Raw genomic sequence first — 26,183 nt, 5'->3', positions numbered from 1 at the left:
GATTCCGTGGATAAGGTACATCACATGTTATGATAGGCACGTGTAGGACCCATGAATCTTGTGAGGGATCTTGATTTGTGGAGGTATGTCTGCAGGTTTTGCATCTTTTGTTCTGGAAGGGTCTGATGCTGCTTTGAGTCCTGGCCTATGGGGAGCTTGCATCTTATGATGAGCTTGGCAAAGTGGAGGGGTTGTCTGAAGGCCAGAATAGTGGGGTTGGGAAAGATTTCTTTCACCATGTGGTTCCCATCAACTACGGGTTATGGTTGTTCGATGATACCCCATAGGGATTCCACAGTGGGGTGGCAGGTGACAACTAGGAGTGTGCAGTCAATGTGTATGGGTTTCTTTTTTTCTGTATTGAAGCAGGTTCTCCCAGGATATCTGGACAGCCCATTACATGATGCAATCTACTTCTCTGGTGGAGTGTCCTTGTTTAGTGAAGGCAGTTTTAAGCATGTGAAAATCTGAATCCCCGACTTTCTCTTCAGAGCAAATTCTGTGGTATCTGAGTGCCTGGCTGTAAATAACAGTTTACTTGGTGTGTCTGGAGTGGTTGCTTGATCTGTGGAGGTAAATGTGGTGAGCCATGGATTTCTTGTATATAGTCATTGTTCCATTGTTGAAGCTGATCATGGCACCCAGGAAATTGATGTCAGTGTGGGAGTGTTCTAGAGAAAAGTTGATAGATGAGTGGTGGTTGTTGAAGTTGTGGTGGAAATTTATGAGGGAGTTTAGGTCGTTTGTTCAGAGGTTAAAAATATCATCAGTATATCTCAGGTATATTGTTGGTTTCATGGTGCATTTTTCTAGAAATTCTTCTTCAAGGTGGTCCATGAAGAGGTTGGCATACTGTGGAGCCATTCTAATACACATGGTTTGGACCAAGTGTTTGTTGTTTAATATGAAGTTGTTGGTGAGGATGAAACGGATGAGTTTGGCATTGCGCTTAGGGTGGATTTCTAAGCATTTTACATTATCTTGCAGGTATTTGAGGAAGGCAGTGATGCCTTCATAGTGAGGAATATTAGTGTATAGGGAGGTGACATCCATGGTGTTCTGTGGGAGGCTGTTAATGTTGCATAGTTTCTGGAGGAAGTCAGTAATGTCTTGGAGAAAGCTGGCTCTTTATGTGGTGAGGGGTTTCAGGATAGTTTCTGAGTCTTGATATTCCTTCAGAAAGAGAGCTCTGGCCAAATATGATGCATCTGCCTGGGTTCCCTTGTTTGTGTATCTTAGGAAGAATGTAGAAAATCTTTGGGGTGCATCCCTGGGGGATGAGATTATAGAGTTTGCAGGGAAGGATTTGATAGTATCTTTAAATTCCTGTGTGAATTGCAGTGTAGGGTCTTCTTGGAGTTCTTTATAGTAGATGATGTCAGAGAGTTGTGTGTTGGCCTCATTGAAGTAATTATTTGTAAGAACCTGCAGGGCTGGAACCTGGGGATTCCGGGCTGCTGATGCATCTGCATTGCCATTGGATGCTTAGGCTGGCCTCCTATGGGAGGATGCTGTGAGTCTAGGATCAGCAGGATGTATCTGAAGGGTGGCCCCTTGCAGCCCACAGATTGGCTGGTACTCGTACTTAAACCAGGAAGCCATGATGGGAAGCTGTGTGAACACAACACAGACTGCCTGCCTGCATCTGCTTTAGACCCTGCTCATGATAGACCTAAACTCTGGCTTCTGACCCTGGTTTGTCCTTGACTTTGCTCTTCAATAGCTTTCTGTAACTTGGAGCCTGACCCTGTCTGCCTCCTGGCACCTGATTCTCGGTTTGCCATCTGGCCTGTCTTGGACTCTGACCTTTCAGTACCTGATTTAGCGTGACTCCCTACTCCTGTTCTGACCACTAGGTCTGACCACCCTTGTCCTGGCTGTGACAATTATCCTGAATAAGGACTATGATGGTACCCCCTTTGTCTGTTAGTTTATTGCTGTCTGGTGGTTGGATTTCAGGGACTGTATAGCTATCCTCCTAGTGGTGGAGAAATCGTAGTGGATGTAATATTTGTGGATGATTTCCACAATCTGTATGCCACTCAGATTCCACGAAATAAAGTTACATGTAAAGTACACAGTAAACCATACTTACACAACATTATAAATGTTAAGTATACAATATAGAGTAATAGTAGAAACTTGCTTGAATATATAGGCAACCTAGATTTGCAACTGGTTGCTTACTACTTAATTGCCTCCACCTATAAATTGCTTTTAAGGCAAGTTGTACTGCTGGTAGAAAAGAAATTACATGAATGCTGACAAACCATTCAGATACATTACTGGAAGAGACAAGAATTTATATTTAAAAGTCAGATTCAATAAAGAGACATTGGATCAGTGAGAGAGAAATTAGTGAAAGAGAATGAAAACTTCTTTGAGAAGTGTCCCTGTGGGTGTTCCACTTCGCATGAATGTGTGTCCCTGCACCTTTGATTGGAGAATTTCAACAGCAGTGCTTGTCTGGGTTGTGCATGTGTGATCCCTGTCTCATGCCATTGGTGGTGCCTCTCTAGCACATGTGACCAGATCCTCCCCAGTTTCTTCTCAGCCATCCTCGGCCTGATACAGAGTTCCCAGCAGTGTGAAAACTGATAGCTTTATTTAGTGCTTAGAATAGTTTTAAGAGCAGTTTTAGTATACTAGTTAGATTTACTTACGCTTTTCTTTACCCATTAATTTTTTTGTTAAAAACCCCCATATATATTCCTTCCCCTTAGAATAGTTCATGTTCACCCTGAGGGATGAATTGCCATAGTCGGAGCCATGCCCGGTTCACTGGGCTTCAAGTGGTGGCTTTCCTGCTGGGAGGCGATCCCGGTATCGGATGGACACTCTCAATGCTTAGGAGAGACACATATCCCGCAGAAGTGTTCTTACTGCAGCAACTTAAAGGCTCATGCCAGGAAGTACAGAGACGTGCATCTCAAACTTATACTTATGGAGAAGTTTCTGTGCCTGGCATCCAATCCTGGCCAACAGACCCCCTCTAGACAACAATCTCCAGAGGCTTCACCCTCTTCACAGAGGAAGGTTCACTCCTCCAAAAAGGTAGCAAGAAAAAGAGCATCAACTTCCCCATTTAAAGAGCCACTGAAAAAGAACCAGTCTCCGTCTCATTCTATATCATTGGTACCGACTGCACTGTGGCTGAGTAGATATAGGGCATTGGGATCTTCTGGTACCGTGTGTACTGTGAAAGTCAATGACCCCAAGTGGGCAGGCTTGGAGTCAAGAGGCAATCAGAAGCCCACTTCCTCTGCTACGGCACGGACGGAGCCACCTAAAGAGGTGCTCCCTGCAGGCTGTGGTGCCTCCACCTGCTCCAATAGTGTGGAGCATTCAGATGTTGGCACCAACGCCTGCAACTGCAACAGCATCGTCAGCACCGTCAGCACTTCGGCACTGAAACCATCGGTATCATACCATTTCCTGCAACACAGAGCTCTACTTGTTTCATCGATGCTGGAATCACCACTCTTTGGTACCAATGAACCTCCAGTACGCACAGTACTGTGTCAACCCGCTTAACCTCTGGCTCCTCCATTTTCTAGTGAGAGGGAAGATAATGAGGAGGCGGGTGTTTTTTCATCATACCCCTGCTCTCCTATCTAAACTACTGCAACCTTAGGCCCACCCACACAGCCTAAATCTCATCACAGGTTTGACACCCAGACCTGGTATGGCCACCCATGGATGCCACCACCTATGCCACTTCCCATGCAGTGGCCTCATTTGGACCCCTGGGCAGCATACAGGAGACAATTCCTCAGACCCCCGAGCTCCTATAGGAAGAGGATTAGATCTTCCCCACCACCATCAGTGGCTGCACCATCAGAGCCCCCTGTGGAAAGCTTTGAGGAACAGGAGGAGGCCCTGGAACAGGAAACGACACCACCAACCAACATTTCCTCCTCTTCCCCAGATGAGGCTTTAATGACTCCACAACCCACAGCTGCTGACGACTTCAAACATTTCCAGGAGCTCTTCAAAAAGAATAGCAGATTCCCTACAGATTCCTGTAGAGGAGGTCCCAGAGTCCCAGCATAAATTACTGGAAATTCTACAAACTTCATGATCGTCAAAAATTGTGCTTCTGATAAACAACCAGCCAAAACCATGTGGCAGACCCCGGCAATAACACCGCCCACTTGCAAGAGAGCAGATAAAAAGTATTATGTCCCCTCAAAAGGGATAGACTCTTTATATTCTCACTTCACAAGAAACTCTTTAGTTGTTGATGCTGTCACTCAGCACAGTAGACAACACCAATTTAATCCACCCCATATGAAAAGGAGTCGAAACAATTAGATCTTTTTGGCTGCAACGCCTACTCATCGGCCACTTTGCAATTTTGAGCAGGAACGAGACTATAAGGGTAATGATGGACAACATTGCCTGCATGTTTTATATAAACTAGCAGAAGGGGCAAGATCACGCTCCCTATGCACTGACGCCATTAAACTATTGAATTGGTGTACCTGGCATAATGTCAGCATATTGTACCTCCCAGGTTGTCAAACACTGCAGCAGATACTCTGAGCAGAGAATTTTCTCAGGATCATGAGTGGGAACTAAGCAACATGGTCCTACAAAACATATTCAAACACTGGGATCCCCCATCCACTGACCTATTTGTGACATCCCAGAACTTCAAACGCTTGCAATTCTGTTTCAGAGTAGTGCTGGGGCCCCAGTCCCTGGGAGATGGCTTCCTTCTCAAATAGGATGCACCTCTACTATATGCATTTCCCCTAATCCCTTGCTTTTGAGGGTTACACACAAAATATGAATTGACAAAGCCAAAGTCAGCTTTGTGGCCCCCACACGACCCAGACAAACTTGGTACTTGTATCTGTTGCAGATGGCGGAATGCACAATGTACACTCTTCCACTTCTGCAGAACTTTTTATTACAGGTTGCTGGATAGGTCTACCACTTGAACCTGGAGAGGCTTCACCTGAGAGCATAGCTTCTGCATGGTTCCATCATGACAAACTAACCTGCTCGGAACACGTGAAGGACATATTACTAAACAGCAGAAGGGCAATCATGCATAATACTTATCTGCATAAATGGAAGAGATTTAACATATGCAGTCAAAATAAACAAACGAGAGACATTTCCACCCCCTTACCCATGGTAATGTTCACAAAACATTACACAATCAACTAGGGTTCAAGATCAGACGCACTGCAAGTTCTTACAATGTTATCATCACTTACTCATGAAACTCCAAGTCCCTTCCACCCAACAAGGGGCACTGCTTGACAGTCATCTGAAGTGCAACATCCACAGGAACCCTCCTCGAAGAAAAAGAGAAGGTTATTCACCCTGTTCAGTAACTGAGGTTCTTCAAGATGGGTGTCCCTGTGGGTGGTCCGTTACCCACTCTCCTCCCCTCGATTTCAGAGTTCAATTTCCAGACTCTACAGCTGAGAAGGAACTGAGGGTGGTCTGGTCGTGCATGCTAGATAGTTGCCGCCAGTGGCACGAGATGGGGAGAGCGCATGCACGACCCAGATGAAATTCTCCGATCAAAGGCACAGGGACACACGTTCACCTGAAGTGGAGCACCCAAAGGGACATCCATCTCGAAGAACCTCAATCACTGCACAGGATGAGTAACCTTCTCTTATTGCAGAATATACTTATGGTTAATGTACAAGGCAGTAGCAAAAATGTATGGTATTATTTGAAAAACAGCATGTGATTGAGTAATTAAAGACATAATCATAACTCAGGGGCCATATGCAAGCAGAAATTTGGCCTCTTCTAACTTTTGGGTGCTTAGCTATGCTATCTTATACTGTCTCAACTTATTTTTATATGGAATGTGTGTTAATAATACTGTTCACAAATGCAGCAGTTATGAAGATAGTTTTGGGTGAATGCTTTTTCCTGGCTTGCTGATGTCATGCTGCATCTGTTTCAGCCAGATGCCATATTTAAGGAACTGCTAAGACTATTAAAAAACAACAAAAAACCCACAACAAAACAAAATAAAAATTCTCCAAATTAACACTGATTACCAACAGACTAAATTCCAGAACTGATCTGAGGCCAATGGAGTACGGATAGTGCAGTCACATCCAACTGTAACAGTTGTGCAATAAAGAGGGATGTGTTCAATTGATATTTGGCCAAGAACATAATCTGCAGCACCCAAGACAACCAATTGAGTCTTTTATGTTTATGTTGAGGCTCACCCCAGTTCCCAGCACTCTAGGCCACTTCTCAGAAGAAAGGCTAGCCTGGCTGTCCTAAATTCAATCTAGCGTAAAAATATCGTTTAGATGATTGCAATGTCCTTTACTGACCCTAATTCTTACCGATAGGTCTCAGTGCCAGTATCTTAATTTTTCATTTAATGCTGCTTGCTTTAACATTGTGTTCCTTGGCACAACTCCATTTCTACGCTACTCAGATATTAAAATGTCTGCTCTTCACTGCAGTCATCCATTTAGTTTATGAATGGATCATCCTGTGGAGGGTAATTTAGGAAAATAAGAACATGCCACATTTGGGGGCACAAAAGATCAGCTGATTTGGTAATCTACAAACCCGTCCTTCAGAGATTTTGAACTCAACCTGTCATAATACATGTTAATTTTTTAATTAGTACATATTGTGAACAGGAAGAGTGACTCGATATGCTGCACATAGCAGATGAATATACCAGTGGCATTTATATGGAAATGACTGCTGTACCAGGAACACCCAGAGGTGAAATGCTTGTCAAAGTGAACACAGCACAATAATACTTTTCCTGCTTAAATGTTGTTACAGGTCTGCAGGGCAAAATAATTTGAATGTGTAATCATATTAGTTTTAAATAAAATTTAAAATGAGAAAAAGAAGATTAATCCTTCAGAGGAGGACATCCACACATCATATCCTCACAGCCAGAGGTGCACACTTTTAGACTTGCCATTAAGCAACGACCCTATTGGCAATCATAAAGAAAGTGTCAGTAATCTGTGTTAGAATATTGTTCTTTCACTGTAAGAAAGTGGGGGAAATAGTCTTTGTCATTGCATTATTGTTCTAGGAGTCATTGTGGTACGTGTTGTGATTCACTGGATAGTATTGCTGAGGAAAATTTCTAAAAAGCACTCTAGCAGAGGCTAGGAGAATTACTCTGGAGTTGACAATACAGGCAGACTTCCAATCCATTCTTTGAGTCCTTGCAGTTCATTCTTTAAGGCAAAGGCAGTAATAATAAAAAAATGAGCATAGAAATATGAGAGCTAGCTAGATAATTTCTTTAAATAGAGACTACAAAGAAATCAGGGCCAGACCTCTTGGCTCTTGACAACTTATTAATTTATTTTTCCTATTTTTTTTCCCCAAGGAGGACAAAAATGTTTCTGTAGATAAAAGATGTCTAACATATTTCTTCCCTGTAAAGGCAAATCAGTAAAATACGGTATTCTACATTAAGCAGAATAAAATGTCTTCTCTAGAAGATCTCATTGTGATGTGGAAATTTCTTCTGTTTGGTATTTATTTCCCTCCAAAAGTTTAAATTGTAGAGCAAATACAAAAGCCATGCTGACTAATCTGTTTTGGTACTTTGTGTTTATTACATACACATATTAACTTTTAAAGCTTGTTTCATGCAGTCTGACTGTGGGGAAAGAACAGCTAACATACAGATCCAAATGTATTACTCTTTTGGATTTGTAACATTTGCAAGAAATGACACATTTTTCAGCAAAAAAAGAAAATGGATAATAGTCTCCATGTCTCAAAGGATGAGTAAAGGGACACAGAGAGATTTAATTCTGGGTTACCTATTGGGTCAAATTTCAAGGAGGAAGATGTTTTGTGTCTGACAAACATTATAGTCTGATAGCTGGTAAGAGACCTATGCATTTGCTGGTCTTAGTCTAGTTCCTAGTGGTCAAGCAGTTTTTTGATGTGGACATTTGACCACTAGGAACTGGACTAAGACCACCAAACTCTTAACACCCATCAGTATTTCTGCCTGTATTTCTAAATGCCTGCTACTGTGGCATCCAAGTGCAATGTTGGCAGTTTCCATCAAAAGACCACATGGCCACTGAACTTTCCTGTCACGTAAAGATGATTCCTCCATGTCAAAGTAGAGGTAAATTGTTAGGGCAACTTAGGGGAGTTTGCACTCCTGTTTCTTAGGCTGTAGCTGGATTGTGGATAAATGGATGATTTTGGTATTCAGACCGTTAATCTAGCACCAGTGCTAACATTTTATAAGTAAAAGGGGCCCAAGTCTGTCTAAGACTGAATTAAATACTGAACTTTGTATAATTCTAAGTGATCTGTCTGTTTATTTATACTATGCTTATTATTGTTGTTTCTGAATGGTAATGACATGCTATCTGGAAATCTAGAAATATCTCCACTCACCTACAGGACAATTCTTATAAGCTTAAATATCCAGGAATAACCTAACAGAACATTGCTGCATGTGTCATTGACTTATAATCAGTGGTGATATTGGGCCTCCCTAACCTATATAGCCACAAAGACTTTTGCTTTCCAAGTGTCCCACACTGCACTTTTACCCTCTATCATTTAACAATAAGAATAATTTACCATTGGAACAATTTATCAAGGGTTGTGGTGGATTGTCCATCACTGACAGTTTTTAAAACAAAAGTGGATGCTTTTCTAAAGTTATGCTCTGGGAATTATTTTGGGGAAGTTCCATGGCCTGTGTTTTACAGGAGGTCCAGCTAGATGACCACAATGGTGCCTTCTGGTCTTGGAATCTATGAATCTATCCAAACCATCATCAGGATGCTCTACCCTAGCCTGTCTAATTTCAGCTCCATAGAACAGATAGTATTTCAGCCATAGAAGAGAGAGAATTCTCTAACTGGCCTTCCCCCAAATGGAAAATTGTGCTTCAGTTTCCCTAACTGGCTTCCCTGTCCACATGAGGAGAGTGTGTGTGATCACTCAATGCTTTGGTCTCCCATAAATAGGTGTGTGTAAAACAGCTACATCCTGCTATAGAGCTAAGGTTACAAGAAGGCAGGATGGAGACCAGGAACAAGCTAGGGGGAAGTAGGTGGGGAGATCATTAAGGACCCACAAAACCTAGATCCAGTTCTGCTTTTACCATTATTTATGTAATCTACAATTACAAAGTATGGCTCTCATTGCTGGACCACATAGAGGTTTATATGAGTCCGCTCATCAGAGTTTCCCATCGACTGCAGCCCAGGGTTGACATTTCCTTCAGCCTTATTAACTCCCTCTCCGAACTGGAACTCCAGACGCTCTGGAAATACCTCCATGAGAATTTACAGAAAGGGTTTATTAATCCTTCTACCTCTCTGGCATGGGCTCTGAGCTTTCTTGTGGCAAATAAAGATGGCTCCCTTCACTCCTGTGTTGATTGACAGTTTGAAATCGCTACCCTTTTCCACTTATTAATGAACTTTTTGAAAGACTTTGCTCAGCTGCTTTTCTTCTAAACTGGATCTTCATGGAGTTTACAATCTGGTTCATACCAGAGAAGGTGGTGAGTGGAAAATGGTGTTCCCTTCGATACAGGCATTTTTAGTATTTAATTATACCATTTGGGCTATGTAATGCCCCAGTTATATTTCAGCATTTATGAATGACATTTTCCAGGACATGCTGGACTGATTTGTTATTTATTTAGATTATATTCTTATCTTCTTTGAAAATCAGAAGCTATATGAGCAACACGTTCACCTTATCCTTGACAGACTCTGCCAGAATCACCTTTATGCCAAACCAGAGAAATGTGAATTCAGTAAGGACACTGTTGAATTCTTTAGGTATATTATTGCCTAATAATGGACCCACAGAAAGTGTCTGCCATCACTGAGTGGAGCACCCAAAAGATGTAAAGGGGTTAAGTGGTTTCTCGGATTTGCCCATTTTTATCAGTGCTTCTTTTGTAGTAGCCAGGCAAGGTACTAACAAACTTCAACAGGACTTCATTTTTTAAAGTGGAAACCTCTTTTCCAAGCTGCTGTTACACCCTCATAGAATCATAGAATATAAGGGTTGGAAGGGACCCCAGAAGGTCATCTAGTCCAACCCCCTGCTCAAAGCAGGACCAATTCCCAGTTAAATCATCCCAGCCAGGGCTTTGTCAAGCCTGACCTTAAAAACCTCTAAGGAAGGAGATTCTACCACCTCCCTAGGTAACGCATTCCAGTGTTTCACTACCCTCTTAGTGAAAAAGTTTTTCCTAATATCCAATCTAAACCTCCCCCACTGTAACTTGAGACCATTACTCCTCGTTCTGTCATCTGCTACCATTGAGAACAGTCTAGAGCCATCCTCTTTGGAACCCCCTTTCAGGTAGTTGAAAACAGCTATCAAATCCCCCCTCATTCTTCTCTTCTGCAGGCTAAACAATCCCAGCTCCCTCAGCCTCTCCTCATAACTCATGTGTTCCAGACCCCTAATCATTTTTGTTGCCCTTCGCTGGACTCTCTCCAATTTATCCACATCCTTCTTGAAGTGTGGGGCCCAAAACTGGACACAGTACTCCAGATGAGGCCTCACCAATGTCGAATAGAGGGGAACGATCACGTCCCTCGATCTGCTCGCTATGCCCCTACTTATACATCCCAAAATGCCATTGGCCTTCTTGGCAACAAGGGCACACTGCTGACTCATATCCAGCTTCTCGTCCACTGTCACCCCTAGGTCCTTTTCCGCAGAACTGCTGCCTAGACATTCGGTCCCTAGTCTGTAGCTGTGCATTGGGTTCTTCTGTCCTAAGTGCAGGACCCTGCACTTATCCTTATTGAACCTCATCAGATTTCTTTTGGCCCAATCCTCCAATTTGTCTAGGTCCTTCTGTATCCTATCCCTCCCCTCCAGCGTATCTACCACTCCTTCCAGTTTAGTATCATCCGCAAATTTGCTGAGAGTGCAATCCACACCATCCTCCAGATCATTTATGAAGATATTGAACAAAACCGGCCCCAGGACCGACCCTTGGGGCACACCACTTGATACCGGCTGCCAACTAGACATGGAGCCATTGATCACTACCCGTTGAGCCCGACAATCTAGCCAGCTTTCTACCCACCTTGTAGTGCATTCATCCAGCCCATACTTCCTTAACTCAGTAACTCTCCCTCAGCCTCTTCAACTCCTCCCCCCTCCTTCCTGTTTCCTGTCCTTTCAGACTCCCAACAGCCAGTGCTCCCAATTTTAATAATTACAAGCAAAGTCTAAACACCACCGCTTCATTAAGAAATTCTCCCAGCTGGTAGCACTGATAACTGTGCTCCTTCAAAAATGGGTTTGCCTTATCTGGTTGGTGGAGATACAAACTGGCTTTGGTCAGCTAAAGAAAGCTTTCCCTTCAGATGTGCATCCAGATGCTACCAGACCTTTTACATTGGCAGCAGATGCCATAAATTTTGCAATTAGGGCCATACTTTCACAGAATTCAGGCCCCTGTAACCAAGTCCATCCACACCTCCTTCCAAAACTGCCCATTGTATGCCAATTACAGTTTCCACCCTTCTCTCCGTTTGGTTGCACCTGCAGGCTCGCAAGTTCCTGCTGTGACAGACCTCATTACCCCCCTTCACCAAGCTCACCAGAAACTTATGGAGCATCTGGAAGCTGCCAAGAAAACATATTAATGCCATGCTGAATAAGACTGCCAAGTTTCACTGACACTAAGATCTGGCTGTCTGCTAAACATCTCAAATCCTCCCATCAATCTGCTAAATTAGATCACCAATACTTGGGTCCATTAGAGATTGCTGAGCAAGTCAACCCAGTAGCATTCCAAATCCAGCTGTCTGAATCCCTGAAAGTCAATATAGTTTTTCATGTGTCCCTCCTGAATCCCTACATGGAAAATCCCTTTTGGGATCACTCCAGCTCCACTGCCCCCTCCTCTGGAAAAATACAAAGTCTGAGGAATCCTGATTTTAAGTGAATACAAGGTCCTCTTTACTACCTGATGGACTGGGAGGGTTACAGTCTTTGGAATGAGAAGGGAACATCCATACTCCAGAGCTCATATACGCTTTTCACCAGAACCCAGAAAAAATGGGCCCTAAGGTGCCCTTGGGGTTGCGGGGGGGGGGGGGGGGGGGGAGGGGGGGGAGGCAGTGGTACTGTCAGGAAGCCAGGTGCAGCAAGGTCAGTCTCCTAGCCACACACTGGGCACAGCTGATCCTGGAAGGGGCTGCCTGATTGACTGCAATCACTGATTGGTGGGGGGCGGAGCTAAGATACTGTTTGGACCCAGCAGTGACCAGGGTTTGTTGGCTGCACAATACTTTCCATATCACAGCTATGCTTCATCCTGCACCTCTTGCTCCCATCCAACCCATGCTGGCTTGCTCCTGAGCAGTCTGCTCTTGTGTCCATTTCAGTTCTTTCCCTTCCCCTTCCCCATCCTTGACATCCCTGACTCTGCTTCCCAGCCATGACTCTGACTTTCCACTGGCTATGGATTCAGCTTCTGATCCTTGGCTCTGACCCCCAGATCTGCTTCCTGATCATGCCTCCAGCTCATCCACTGGCTATGGCATTTGTTTTCTGATCCCTGGCTCTGATCCTTTGATCTGCTCTCAGCTATAAGTTCCTTGTTTGGTTTGCAGATTATTTCTGAATACAGAGGAAGATTTCAGTTCTTTTGGTATGGGTAATTTCTTCTAATAGGCCGAAATCAGGTCTTCTTCATATCTGGGGTAAGAGGGATTTGAATTTGGCAAACCTATATACAGTAAATCCTCACTTAAAGTCATCCCGGTTAACATTGTTTCATTGTTATGTTGCTGATCAATTAGAGAACTCGTTTAAAGTTGCGGAATGCTCCCTTATAACGTTGTTTGGCAGCCGCCTGCTTTGTCCACTGCTTGCAGGAAGAGCAGCCCGTTGGAGCTAGCTGGTGAGGGCTTGGAAGCAGGGTGGACCGGCAGCCCCCCTATCAATCAGCTCCCCGCTCCCCTAAGTTTCCTGTGCAGTAGCCGCCTAGCAGGCTATCAATTGCCCAGCAGTTCAGCTATCCCTCCCTACACTGCCATGTGCTGCTGCTCCTGCCCTCTGCCTTGGAGCTGCTCCCACGAGCCTCCTGCTTGCTGTGCAGGGGGAGGAGGGGGGGAAGAGGGGTGCTAATGTCAGTGTAATGTCTCCTTTCCCCCTGCTCCTGCCCCCCGCTTACCCCATAGAGCCGGGGGGGACACGACAGGGCTCAGGACAAAGGGAGCTTGCTGGCAGCAGCTGCTGTCTCAACTTGCTGATCTACTTAAAAAGGCAATGTACTTAGAGTGGAGTCAGCATACTTAAAGGGGCAATGCACATCTCTCTCTCTCTCTCTCACACACACACACAGGATGTGTCTCTCTGTCTCTCTCTGCCATGCTGTCTCCCTTCCCTCCATTCGTGCTGCCTTGTAGAGTGTGAGGCTACATTAACAACAATGTGTTAACCCTTGAGGGCTCAGCCGAGTGCTAGTTCATCATTTAGCAATAAGGCATTCCCTGGGAAATATTTCACCCTCTTCCACTCTCTGACTTCCACCTCAACCAAACTTCACAATCATCATTGCTTCACAATCATATATATATAATTAGTCTTTTGTCTGGTGAAAAAAATTTCCCTGGAACCTAACCCCCCCTATTTACATGAATTCTTATGGGGAACTTGGGTTCGCTTAACATTGTTTCGCTTAAAGTCACATTTTTCAGGAACATAACTACACCATTAAGTAAGGAGTTACTGTATTGTTAATTGGTTTTTGCTCTAAATCCAACAAACACAAGCATATAAAATGGTGATTATCTATATCAAAATATAATATATAATGCATGAAATGCCAAAGGATTTGGATCTGATCATTGAAAATGTACCTTGGCTACCATATGTAAAGTGTCAGGAATTTGTTTGCATAGGTCACTTTATTGCCAAATCCCCACAGATTAATGAGACGTCCAACAAAGTCTTTCAGGCAGTAAAAAATCTGTTAAAGAAAGCTAAATGTGACAATAAAGAATCTGTTGGATTTTAGTATAGCCACCCCCTTGATAGTTTGGGGGCTTCAAAGAAGCAGCCCCCACAGAGACTGGAAGTGAAACTGATATTACCTGCCTCACCTGTGCTTGAGGGATAAACGCCAGCCCCTGGGAACAGGGTCAGAGCCTGATTGGCATGCCTGGGTAACCAATAGCAGGCCCTGGAGATCCTACATGGCTGGACCTTGTGAGCTGAGCCTGGCAGGGACTGTGTAATCATGGAGAGAGCTGACCATAGGGAGTCAGTCTAGAGGAGCAGCTCTCTCAGAGTGGCTCTGTGCAATAGAAGGGGAGATGGACGTGTTGACTCTCCCTGTCAGAAGGCCTGAGACCAACCCAGAATCTCTAGTTTCACAACAAAGAGGCTGAACCTCAAGATGTTGCGGCACCCATGAGGACTAAAAGCCACCTTACCTAATAGGCATCCTCTGCACCAGGTGTCAGGAATAGAAAGGGCTTGAGGCTGCTTGGGACTCAATGCAGTTGAAAGGCGAGGAGCTGTTGAACTCCGAGCAAGGGCTACCAGACATTCACATCAAGATCCAGTCACATCATGAGATAAAGTTGTAGGGAGATCTTAGGTTAGGGTAAGGTTTTTTTCCTCATTCTATTGATTTAGTTTGTGGGCTTTTAGTTGTTGTGGGATTTATTTAACTTTCTTAATGCCTTTGTCTGTTCCCTTCCCTTTCTTTTAATTTACCTCATATCCTTTCCAGCAACAAAATGCTGTTTATCTTTATGTTGGTGCTTGATTTACTGTACCAGTGAAGTGTAATATCCAAGAGGTCATAGGTTTTGTTACTGATTTATGCACCTGGCCATGAGGTGGATACACTGAGCACTAAGAACCGAGGCCCATTGGACCTAAGGAGAGGAGGGACACATAATGGAAGATTAATCTACTGATTAAATAATATTTTTAAATGTACTGTAACAAATGGGTGGTTCACTGTGTAATTTATAAATTCATGTTAATTGGTAGACGGGCCACAATGAAGCTACATAGTTTATAGTAACCAGTTTGAAAAAAACTCAACCCTATGTTGTCTATAAAGGACTAACAAACTTTTAAACACAAATATATCAACAGTGTAATTGTTACACAAACTGAGGCCCTGATCTTGCAAAAACAACTATTTGCCTATGCGGAGCCAAAATGAAACTATTGGAGTTCTCTACGGGTGCAGAGATCTGCCCATGCAGGGACCAACTGACTTTAGTAGACCTCTATATGAGTCTGAGGCTCTGTCTGTTATGGTTCTCTTTGGAGGAATGTGGTATGATACAGAAGCACAAAGTAATCATTGTAAATCTATTGTAACAGCTATTTCTGGTAAGCTAAAGCAACCCATCAGTTAAACTGCTATCAGTTAAATTTGATAGGTCAGATTATTTAAAAACAAAACAACAACAAAAAACCATTGCTCAAGGTGTGGGAATTAGGCTATAGATCAAGTCAAGCAGATTGTCTGCAATGAGTTTCGGAAGTCACCATAAAAAACACCAAGCCTGTGAAAACCTCTTCTTATTTTATTCTCTTGTAATGTCACTTCTCATAAGCCAATGGTTTAGTAAAATATCAGCCCACTCATCTAGTGAAGGAAGATATACAATTGTATATCTCAGCATAATAAGTTTTATTGTAATTAGTCCAGTCGCTACTGGAATCAGTGGACATGACACCGAACCTGGTAATGCAATTTAACGTTTAGTAATCCTGTTTCATGTTAAGGAACTGGGACCAGGAAAAAGTTCAATCTGTTATCATCATTACTCCAGGTCATACTTTTATTACAATTAGCAGCATAGTTTGTGTGTCAGTGTAAAAGCATTATTTTTTTAAACCTTATTCCAGGCAGCATTGGTCTCACTTAATAAATGAAAAATACAGGAATGCATTCCCCTTTCCCACCAACTCCCCTTTGGCACATACATATCGTGCTCAAACTCAGCAGCTGTCACTAGATTATTAACTGATATTCACGCTGAAATATTCCTCCTCCCATTCTCTACTGTGTACACACAGTCAAGTCTACCAGAATATCACACTGTTCTTGAAAGAGGAGCATAGTGACTTTGTGTAAAAATGAAGGGAATTAAAATAATCTGTGGTTCAAAATAGCTTTAAATCAAATACACAGTCTAAAGTAATATTTAGGGATGGAAGAAAGCCAAACAATCCATCTAGGTGCATCCACCCGTCTATCATGAGTTTGTATATTTTACTGTTTTCCATCTAAGTGCTTATCTAATACTACTTGCAATACATTCATGATTGTGGCTTTTATTGCTGCCTTTGAGTAAATTCCGCATATCAATTACCCACTCTGTAAAGAGATTTCTCCATAACGTCTCCCGCTACCAATTAAATAGTTTTTGTGGTGTCCTCTTTCGCTGTATCTCTCAGTAAACTGTGCACTGAGAAGTCATGCCTTCTGTTAACCTTCCTGTCTCCAGTTGAATGCAGTATAAACATCTATATAGAATAGAACATAGTGAGAATGAAGAGCAGTTGCTTAATTCATATCATTGTGTGTGACTTTTAGTCTGCTAGCTATTTCTAATTGATTTTCCAATGTGTGTTTGGAAGCCATATTTTCAGCCTATAAGATGAACAGCCGTTATACTGTTTTTGTCACTGAGCCCCACACTTCACTTCAGTATCTAACAATCATATGATAGATACTCAATATTATTTATTGCACGCATGTCTAAAATAGTTTAATCTTTTAAAAACTTGCTGCCACCTACAGTCAGTTATTATTCATTCAGAGAAAACACCTTCAACAATACAAATACAATAGACATCTGCATAGATCAGTAACTGAATCTTTGAGCAGTTGTATTCTAGAAAAGTGCCAAATGACTCAGTAATGATTTCTTAACCCTATGAATCAAAAGTAGGCACCAAGTTGTAAGAACCAACATTTCCTTGTTTATCTCTGAGGCAGTGCAACTTTTCTCTCTTCATAGCAAAGCAGGTATTTAACCCTTTTATTGCAACTGGACCATACGTACTTTGATAGCAGTTTTTCAGCAAGACATCTATTCATTGTATATGAAGGGCTAGAGCTGCTTTTTACTCTGCAGCCTAACCTCAGCTAGGGCTGCCTGCCTCACCTGGGGGAGCAGCCCACAGGGAGCTTTATAAGAGACTCCTGCCACAGCCAAGCAGGACCATGCAAGAGTCAGGCACAAGAGTTGCTTCTCCTAAAGTGGTCTGACCCAGCCACTCCTACATCTAGCGCCATGTTATTTCCTGGACATCTCAGCTGACACTTAAAAAAACCCCTTGGTTTCAGAGAAAAGCTTGTAAATGCAAACCATATTCCTCCTCCCATTCTCTTCTATGTACACACAGTCAAGTCTACCAGAATATCACACTGTTCTTGAAAGAGGAGCATAGTGACTTTTATAAAAACATTGTGTAAAAATGAAGGGAATTAAAATAATCTGTGGTTCAAAATAGCTTTAAATCAAATACACAGTCTAAAGTAATATTCTTTTTTAGAATCTCATAATTTCTAAGCCAACCTCATGATTATTTGAGACCTGACTCATGATTTTTGAATATATGGGTTTGGCAATACCATAGTTATCTATCCCACAGGGCGTGGCAAGTCTTAATTAATGTTCTTAAATTACTTTGAGATCTTCAAGGGAAAACAAAATAAAACAACAAACAACAAAAACCAAGCAAGCAAACAAAAATGTATGCAAGTGCAAATGTTATTATTTAAAAATTCATTTTAAATTGACTGGATATACAATCTTGTATATGGTCTGTAGTCCAGGGGTTCTCAAACTTCATTGCACTGCAACCCCCCACTTCTGACAACAAAATTACTACATGACCCAGGGAGGGTCATATAGAAGCCTGAGCCTGCCCAAGCCTCCCTGCCCCGAGCGGGAGGCCAAAGCCAAAGGGCTTCAGCCCTGGGTGGGGGCCCTGTAACCTGAGACCTGCTGCCCACGGCTGAAGCCCTCAGGCTCTGGCTTCAGCCCTGGGCAGTGGGGCTTGAGCTTGGGCTTCAGCCCCAGGCGATGGGGCTCCAGCTCCCGGCCCCAGCAAGTCTAACTCCAGCCCTGGCGACCCCATTAAAATGGGGTTGCGACCCACTTTGGGGTCCCGACCCATAGTTTGAGAACTGCTGGTCTATACTCTTCTCTAGGTACATGTAATAACCATAGAAATCATAGAATCATAAAACTGGAAGGGAGCTGGACCATCTAGTCCAGTCCCCTGCACTCAAGGCAGGACTAAGTATGTGATTCAACCATGTGCTAGGCTGCTTGTATTTTTCAGTCTCTAGGTTCACTGAAACTCATTATTTGTACATCAAAAAAAGAATATGACATGGTTAGAGTAATATTCATGAAAACAAAATGTTGAGTTGATTCCTTTCCACAAATTGATTCAACTGTGACTCTGGACTCAGCATGTACATGACTCAAAATTTCCCCATCTATAACGTTATGTACAAAGGACTTGGAATAAGTGCAATTGAATTTACCACACAATTATGAAAATAGGAAAAAATCTGCCAGATTTTATGATGTGGTGCAGTCCCTTTGTACTTGGGGCTGGCCTTAGAGGTAGGCAATAAGAGTGGCCACTCAGGGTACCAAATAACTGCATTCAGGGGTGCTAAATCCTTGTTTCTTCTTCAAGTAGTGTCCCTAAGGGTGCGCCTGGGATCTGAGCTCTTTGGTAGCTGTGCCCATTGAGCCACACATGTGCTCCTCCTCGTCTTGTGCCGTGAGCAGCCTTTATATAGAGCTGTGCAGTCCAACCGCCATCAGTTCCCTCTCAAATACTCTTGTCTGAGATGGAATCCTTAGCAGAGCCCTGCATATGTATTTACTGCCCTTAGTAATACTAGTGCTTTCATTACTATTTCTTAGTAGCTGTTTCTTTTAATTTTTTTCTTCCTTTTACCCCCTCTTAAAAAATTATTTGGCTCTTTCCTCTCCATTATTTTTAGATTAGTGTAGGTTTCCATTTCTATGCCCTTCCCTACCGGGAAGCTCTCCCTACCTAGGGCTGTGCCCAGATCCCTGGGTTTAAGAGATGTCTCTTCTGTGATGAAGCCAACCCAGTGTGTGACGGTGATTCATGGTTCATACACTCTTTGAGTCAGGGGAACATATCACAAAAGTGCACCCACTATCTCAAAATGAAGGCTCTGTCCAGAAAGGACTGTGAATTGAGGCTAAAACTTTTACTAATGGAGAACTCTCTGTGACCCTGTGGTGGTCACCATCAGTATGGTCATCAGCCAACCCCCACTCACTGTGCACCACAAAAAGAAAATCTTCACTCTCCTGCCAAGACATGAAGAGACGGGCTGCCAGCTCACCCACCAAGAAGTCACCTTGGAAAAGGGCATCCCCCTTAACATCCTCAGGGGTGAGACCTGGCTTCTTGTGACTGTCTGAAAACCTCCGGTACTGACATTGTTGAGAGGTCCAAGGACCTTAAGAGGGCAAGACCGCAAATAGGCACACCGTCACTCAGGACCACGACATACAGATCAAAAATCTCCTAATCAGCATCGACCCCCTCATTGACTTAGTGTACATTGGCACCAACTAAATCCTCAGCACTGATTAAGTCCTGCGTGCAGATGAAGCCCGCAGCACTGACGCAGCTCTCAGTGCCATCTACTGGTCTTTTTCGGAAGGCACTCTAACATCGCCACTGTTGCTAACCACTAGGTCTGCACCGATACACACGCAACCATTGGTACCGATGATGCTCCTGCTGGTATTGCAAGAGTTCTGCTATCCGAGAGACCTGATTGTCTCTGACACTCCAGAATCGCTGATCCTCCATACTGAGCTCCCAAAGGTCCATATCTCTACCCCACAGACACATTGTGTCACATACTGCTCTCCTTCACCATCGAAGACTACTCCACCTTTCTCCGGCGAGGAGGAAGAGGAGGTGTATTCCATCATGCCTTACACCCCATGATGATCTCAAAGGGCTCCACACAGAGAATCATACCACCTCCCTTGATACTCAGGGACCAAAAGTGACCCAGGTCCTTGGTACAGACACCTCTGGATGTAGCCTTCTCCAGTAATCCATCAGTTTGGTGACCGCTTGGCCCCATTCTACCCATCATAGTGACAAATCACCTCGGACAAGTGGGTCTCTGAAATTGTCAGCAAGGGATATTCTATACCGTTCCTCTCTCTTCCATGCCCCCTTCCCTCTCCACCCCTGTCCCTTTTCAGGGATCCTTCTGTACAAGAAGAAATAAACTACTTTCTGTGACAGGAAGTCATAGCACTGGTCCATTTCAACACAGAGGGAAAGATTTTTATTCCCACTATTTTCTGATCCACAAGAAATCTGGTGGGTGGAGACCTATCTTAGACTTGAGAAACTCAACAAGTTCATCAAACTACAGCACTTCAAGATGGTCACACTATCAACAATAATCCCAGCACTAGAACAGGGGGACTGGTTCTTGGCCCTTGACCTCCAAGACGCGTACTTCCATATCGCCATACACCCTTCCCACAGGCGATTCCTCAGATTTGTCCTGGGGTCTGACCACTATCAATACAAGTTAGTACCCACTGGCATCGCTACAGCACCCACAGGAACACATATCTAAAAGAATCTCATTTACTGCGGTGATCTTCCTGATAACACCATCCTGGCTACTATGGATGTAGAAGCCCTCTACACCAACATTCCACACAAAGATGGACTACAAGCCGTCAAGAACACTATCCCCGATAATGTCACGGCTAACCTGGTGGCTGAACTTTGTGACTTTGTCCTTACCCATAACTATTTCACATTTGGGGACAATGTATACCTTCAGATCAGCGGCACTGCTATGGGTACCCGCATGGCCCCACAGTATGCCAACATTTTTATGGCTGATTTAGAACAACGCTTCCTCAGCTCTCGTCCCCTAAAGCCCCTACTCTACTTGCACTATATTGATGACATCTTCATCATCTGGACCCATGGAAAAGAAGCCCTTGAGGAATTCCACCATGATTTCAACAATTTCCATCCCACCACCAACCTCAGCCTGGTCCAGTCCACACAAGAGATCCACTTCCTGGACACTACAGTGCTAATAAACAATGGCCACATAAACACCACCCTATACCGGAAACCTACTGACCGCTATTCCTACCTGCATGCCTCCAGCTTTCACCCTGACCACACCACACGATCCATCGTCTACAGCCAAGCTCTGCGATACAACCGCATTTGCTCCAACCCCTCAGACAGAGACAAACACCTACAAGATCTCTGTCAAGCTTTCTTACAACTACAATACCCACCTGCAGAAGTAAAGAAACAGATTGATAGAGCCAGAAGAGTTCCCAGAAGTTACCTACTACAGGACAGGCCTAACAAAGAAAATAACAGAACGCCACTAGCGGTCACCTTCAGCCCCCAACTAAAACCCCTCCAACGCATTATTAAGGATCTACAACCTATCCTAAAGGATGACCCAACACTCTCACAAGTCTTGGGAGACAGGCCAGTCCTTGCCTACAGACAGCCCCGCAACCTGAAGCAAATACTCACCAACAACCACATACCACACAACAGAACCACTAACCCAGGAACTTATCCTTGCAACAAAGCCCGTTGCCAATTGTGCCCACATATCTATTCAGGGGACACCATCACAGGGCCTAATAACATCAGCCACACTATCAGAGGCTCGTTCACCTGCACATCCACCAATGTGATATATGCCATCATGTGCCAGCAATGCCCCTCTGCCATGTACATTGGTCAAACTGGACAGTCTCTACGTAAAAGAATAAATGGACACAAATCAGATGTCAAGAATTATAACATTCATAAACCAGTCGGAGAACACTTCAATCTCTCTGGTCACGCAATCACAGACATGAAGGTCGCTATCTTAAAACAAAAAAACTTCAAATCCAGACTCCAGCGAGAAACTGCTGAATTGGAATTCATTTGCAAATTGGATACTATTAATTTAGGCTTAAATAGAGACTGGGAGTGGCTAAGTCATTATGCAAGGTAGCCTGTTTCCTCTTGTTTTTTCCTACCCCCCCCCCCAGATGTTCTGGTTTAACTTGGATTTAAACTTGGAGAGTGGTCAGTTTAGATGAGCTATTACCAGCAGGAGAGTGAGTTTGTGTGTGTATGGGGGTGGGGGGGATGTGAGAAAACCTGGATCTATGCAGGAAATAGCCCGACTTGATTATGTAAAGAGTTGTCACTTTGGATGGGCTAGCACCAGCAGGAGAGTGAATTTGTGTGGGGGGGTGGAGGGTGAGAAAACCTGGATTTGTGCTGGAAATGGCCCACCTGTTGATCACTTTAGATAAGCTATTACCAGCAGGACAGTGGGGTGGGAGGAGGTATTGTTTCATATTCTCTGTGTGTATATAAAGTCTGCTGCAGTTTCCACGGTACACATCTGATGAAGTGAGCTGTAGCTCACGAAAGCTCATGCTCAAATAAATTGGTTAGTCTCTAAGGTGCCACAAGTACTCCTTTTCTATTTACTGCACAGTAACCTTCTCTTTCTGTTTTGTTGCTGTTTGGTTTGCACTACAGTTTTGACTGACTTTTTTTTTTCTCGTGTCTTTTGGGTGTGTGCTGAAAATATTTTCCACCCTGGGTGGCAAAACACCTAGGACCGGTCCTATTTGCATCGCATTATTAATGCAAACTAGCCCTAAAATTGGCACAACCATACTATAAGGGTGATTCTCTTGTGGGGTATTGCCAAGGGACTCTTACCACTGCTGCTGGTGGGCCTGGTTAGGGGAGGTGGGATGTGGCCTGGATGTACCACTGTGATTCTGAGCTGCATTTTCAGCTCCTTGAAGTTGTTTGGAGCCAGCATAAATTAAAATCACTGCCCCAGCAGAGAACTAGAGCATACACAAACACCCCTGACCTGGCTCTGGGAAAATCAGACAGTTCTTAGGATCTGGCTCTATGCATTAAAAGGGCTTTATTACTGTATTAGTATTATAGGTTTGAACTGACAGGAGGATACACTTTTAGTCTATATTTTGCCTTACAGTTTGCATAAGCATCTCATCTAACCTTCTTTTCAGTACCTACTAGGGCTGTTGATTAATCGCAGTTAACTCACACGATTAACTCAAAAAATTAATCATGATAAATTGCACTGTTAAACAATAGCATACCAGTTGAACTTTATTAAATATTTTTGGATGTTTTTCTACATTATTCAAATATATTAATTTCAATTACAACACAGAATACAAAGTGTACAGTGCTCACTTTATATTATTATTTTTATTACAAATATTTGCACTGTAAAAATGATAAACAAAAGAAATAGTATTTTCCAGTTCACCTTGTACAGGTACTGTAGTACAATCTCTTTATCATGAAAGGGCAACTTACAAATGTAGATTTTTTTTGGTTACATAACTGCACTCAAAAGCCTACAAGTCCACTCAGTCCTACTTCTTGTTCAGCCAATCACTCAGACAAACAAGTTTGTTTACATTTATGGGAGATAATGCTGCCCATTTCTTATTTACAATGTCACCGGAAAGTGAGAACAGGCATTCACATGGGACTTTTCTAGCCGGCATCGCAAGGTATTTACATACCAGATATGCCAAACATTCATATGCCCCTTCATGCTTCAGCCACCATTCCAGAGGACATTTTTTCATGCTGATGACGCTCGTTAAAAAACTAATGTGTTAATTAAATTTGTAACTGAACTCCTTGGGGGAGAATTGTATGTCTCCAGCTGTTTTACCCGCATTCTGACATATATTCATGTTCCAGTAGTCTCGGATGATGACTCAGCACATATTGTTCATTTTAAGAACATTTTCATTGCAGATTTGACAAAACGCAAAGAAGGTACCAATGTGAGATTTCTAAAGATAGCTACAGCACTCGACCCAAGGTTTAAGAATCTGAAGTGCCTTCCAAAATCTGAGAGGGACGAGGTGTGGAGTATGCTTTCAGAAGTCTTAAAAGAGCAACGCTCCAATGCAGAAACTACAGAACCCGAACCACCAAAAAAGAACCCAGAGGGACAAAGGATTTCTGCCTTATGCAAAAGATATATAAGTGGGTGGAACAGAAATAAGGGGGCAGCCATCATGAGAAATCCCCTAGCTACCACGTGAGCTGGAATAAGGGCTGTACCGGGGAAAGGATTGTGACCAGGCTAGGAAGGCATCCAGTTTGTGAAAGAAACTTACTGAAACATCTCTGAGGGTGAGATTTTATCTGTGTTCAGTTTTATTACTGTACTAAACTTAGACTTGTGTGTTTTATTTTATTTTGCTTGGTAATTCACTTTGTTCTGTCTGTTACTACTTGGAACCACTTAAATCCTACTTTCTGTATTTAATAAAATCATTTTTACTTATTAATTAATCCAGAGTATGTATTAATATCTGGGGTGGGGGGCAGCTGTGCATATTTCTCTATCAGTGTTATAGAGGGTGAACAATTTATGAGTTTACCCTGTATAAGCTTTATACAGGGTAAAATGGATTTATTTGGGGTTTGGACCCCATTGGGAGTTGGGCATCTGAGTGTTAAAGACAGGAACACTTCTTAAGTTGCTTAATTAAGCCTACAGCTTTGGGGCATGTGATTCAGACCCTGGGTCTGTGTTGGAGCAGACTGGTGTGTCTGGCTCAGCAAGACAGGGTGCTGGAGTCCCAAATTGGCAGGGAAAGCAGGGGCAGAAGTAATCCCAAGGCGGTTTCTGTGATCCAACCCGTCACAGTACAATCTGCAATAATCAAGAATCTTGGTTTGTTACGCACTGGTTCATCCAGAATCTGATGGAAGTGGGAATTGCAGCACAGTGGAATGCCCAGGAAATGTGGCTCCCACTTCCACAGAAGATAGATCTGTCACAACTAGAGCCATTTTCCATGGACCTTTGTCCCATGTATATTTCCTCCAAGGCTTTGAAAGCACAGCTATGTTTTCTTCTTTGCGGCTAGTGGCAGGCCTCCTGCTAACTGAATGTGTATGATATACCACTCCCTGCAGCAGAACTAATTTATGCTTAAATTGTGCAGTATAATTTATGTTTTCTAGAGACCGGAACATGGCATGTAGATTGAGTGTTCCTTGGCTATTCATAGCAGTGACCATGCCAAACATGCTTTTCTACCATATAATAGTTTCATGCACAACTGCTGTAGAGGAGCTTGTGGTGGCTGTGCAGTAGAAGTTGATGTTACTACATAACTCGGGGTTGGCAACCTTCGGCACATGGCCCATCAGGGTAATCCACTGGCTGGCTGCAAGACCTTGTCTTGACATTGACCATTTGCAGGCATGGCCCCGCGCAGCTCCCGGTGGCTGCGGTTCGCTGTTCCCAGCCAATGGGAGCTGCGGGAAGTGACGGGCCTTTTCCTTCCTTGTTTCTTGCTGTTCCCTCTTTTCTTTCAGACTGTTCCTCTCACAAATTTGGATTATTGTCATAGACCTTGTAGCCATTTAAGAATAACTAGACAGCAAGGGCAAGATTATATAGCCCTTACTTACCCATTGGAGTCAAAGGGACTATGCACATAAATAAGTGCTCAACAGCCTGAGAAAGGGTTCCACAACTTAGCCCCAACACTTGAAACGTGTTGTTACTTATGTGTTTATTAGAGGTCCCAGAAAAAATTATTTAAATTGAATAGACACTTCTTGTTCCAAAAGAACATTTATATATAAGGTTAACGTTGTACAAAAAAAATACAGAAACATTTATTTTCAAAATTTCTGCTATACAAAACCTAATGGTACAACATAATAAATTAAGCTTGCTGTGAAAAATTACAGATACCTTTCCATTTAATAACTGATGCTCTAGGGTAGATTCAATGGTGGCCATGCAGTTACACCAATAATCTATTTCAATGCTTTTATGATGAATCTTAGATTAATCTCACTCTTCCTCATTTCATTTCACAAAAACTATAAAGAAGACATATGGTCGTATTTTAAAATGTTATTACAGAAAGGGGGCTGATTAAAAATAAGAGCAGCCTAAAACGTCCTGTTTTCGATTATTGCTGTTACTCTCACTATAAATGTTCATCTAGTGTTGCTGAGTTATGATGTTCCTCATTTAATATGCTAATTATATGCTAATATTTCCATCAATTTTGGTCAGAAATTGC

Source organism: Caretta caretta, chromosome 7 (genome assembly GCF_965140235.1).
Source record: "Caretta caretta isolate rCarCar2 chromosome 7, rCarCar1.hap1, whole genome shotgun sequence".
NCBI lineage: Eukaryota > Metazoa > Chordata > Testudines > Cheloniidae > Caretta > Caretta caretta.
Note: the sequence above shows the minus strand (reverse complement) of the source record.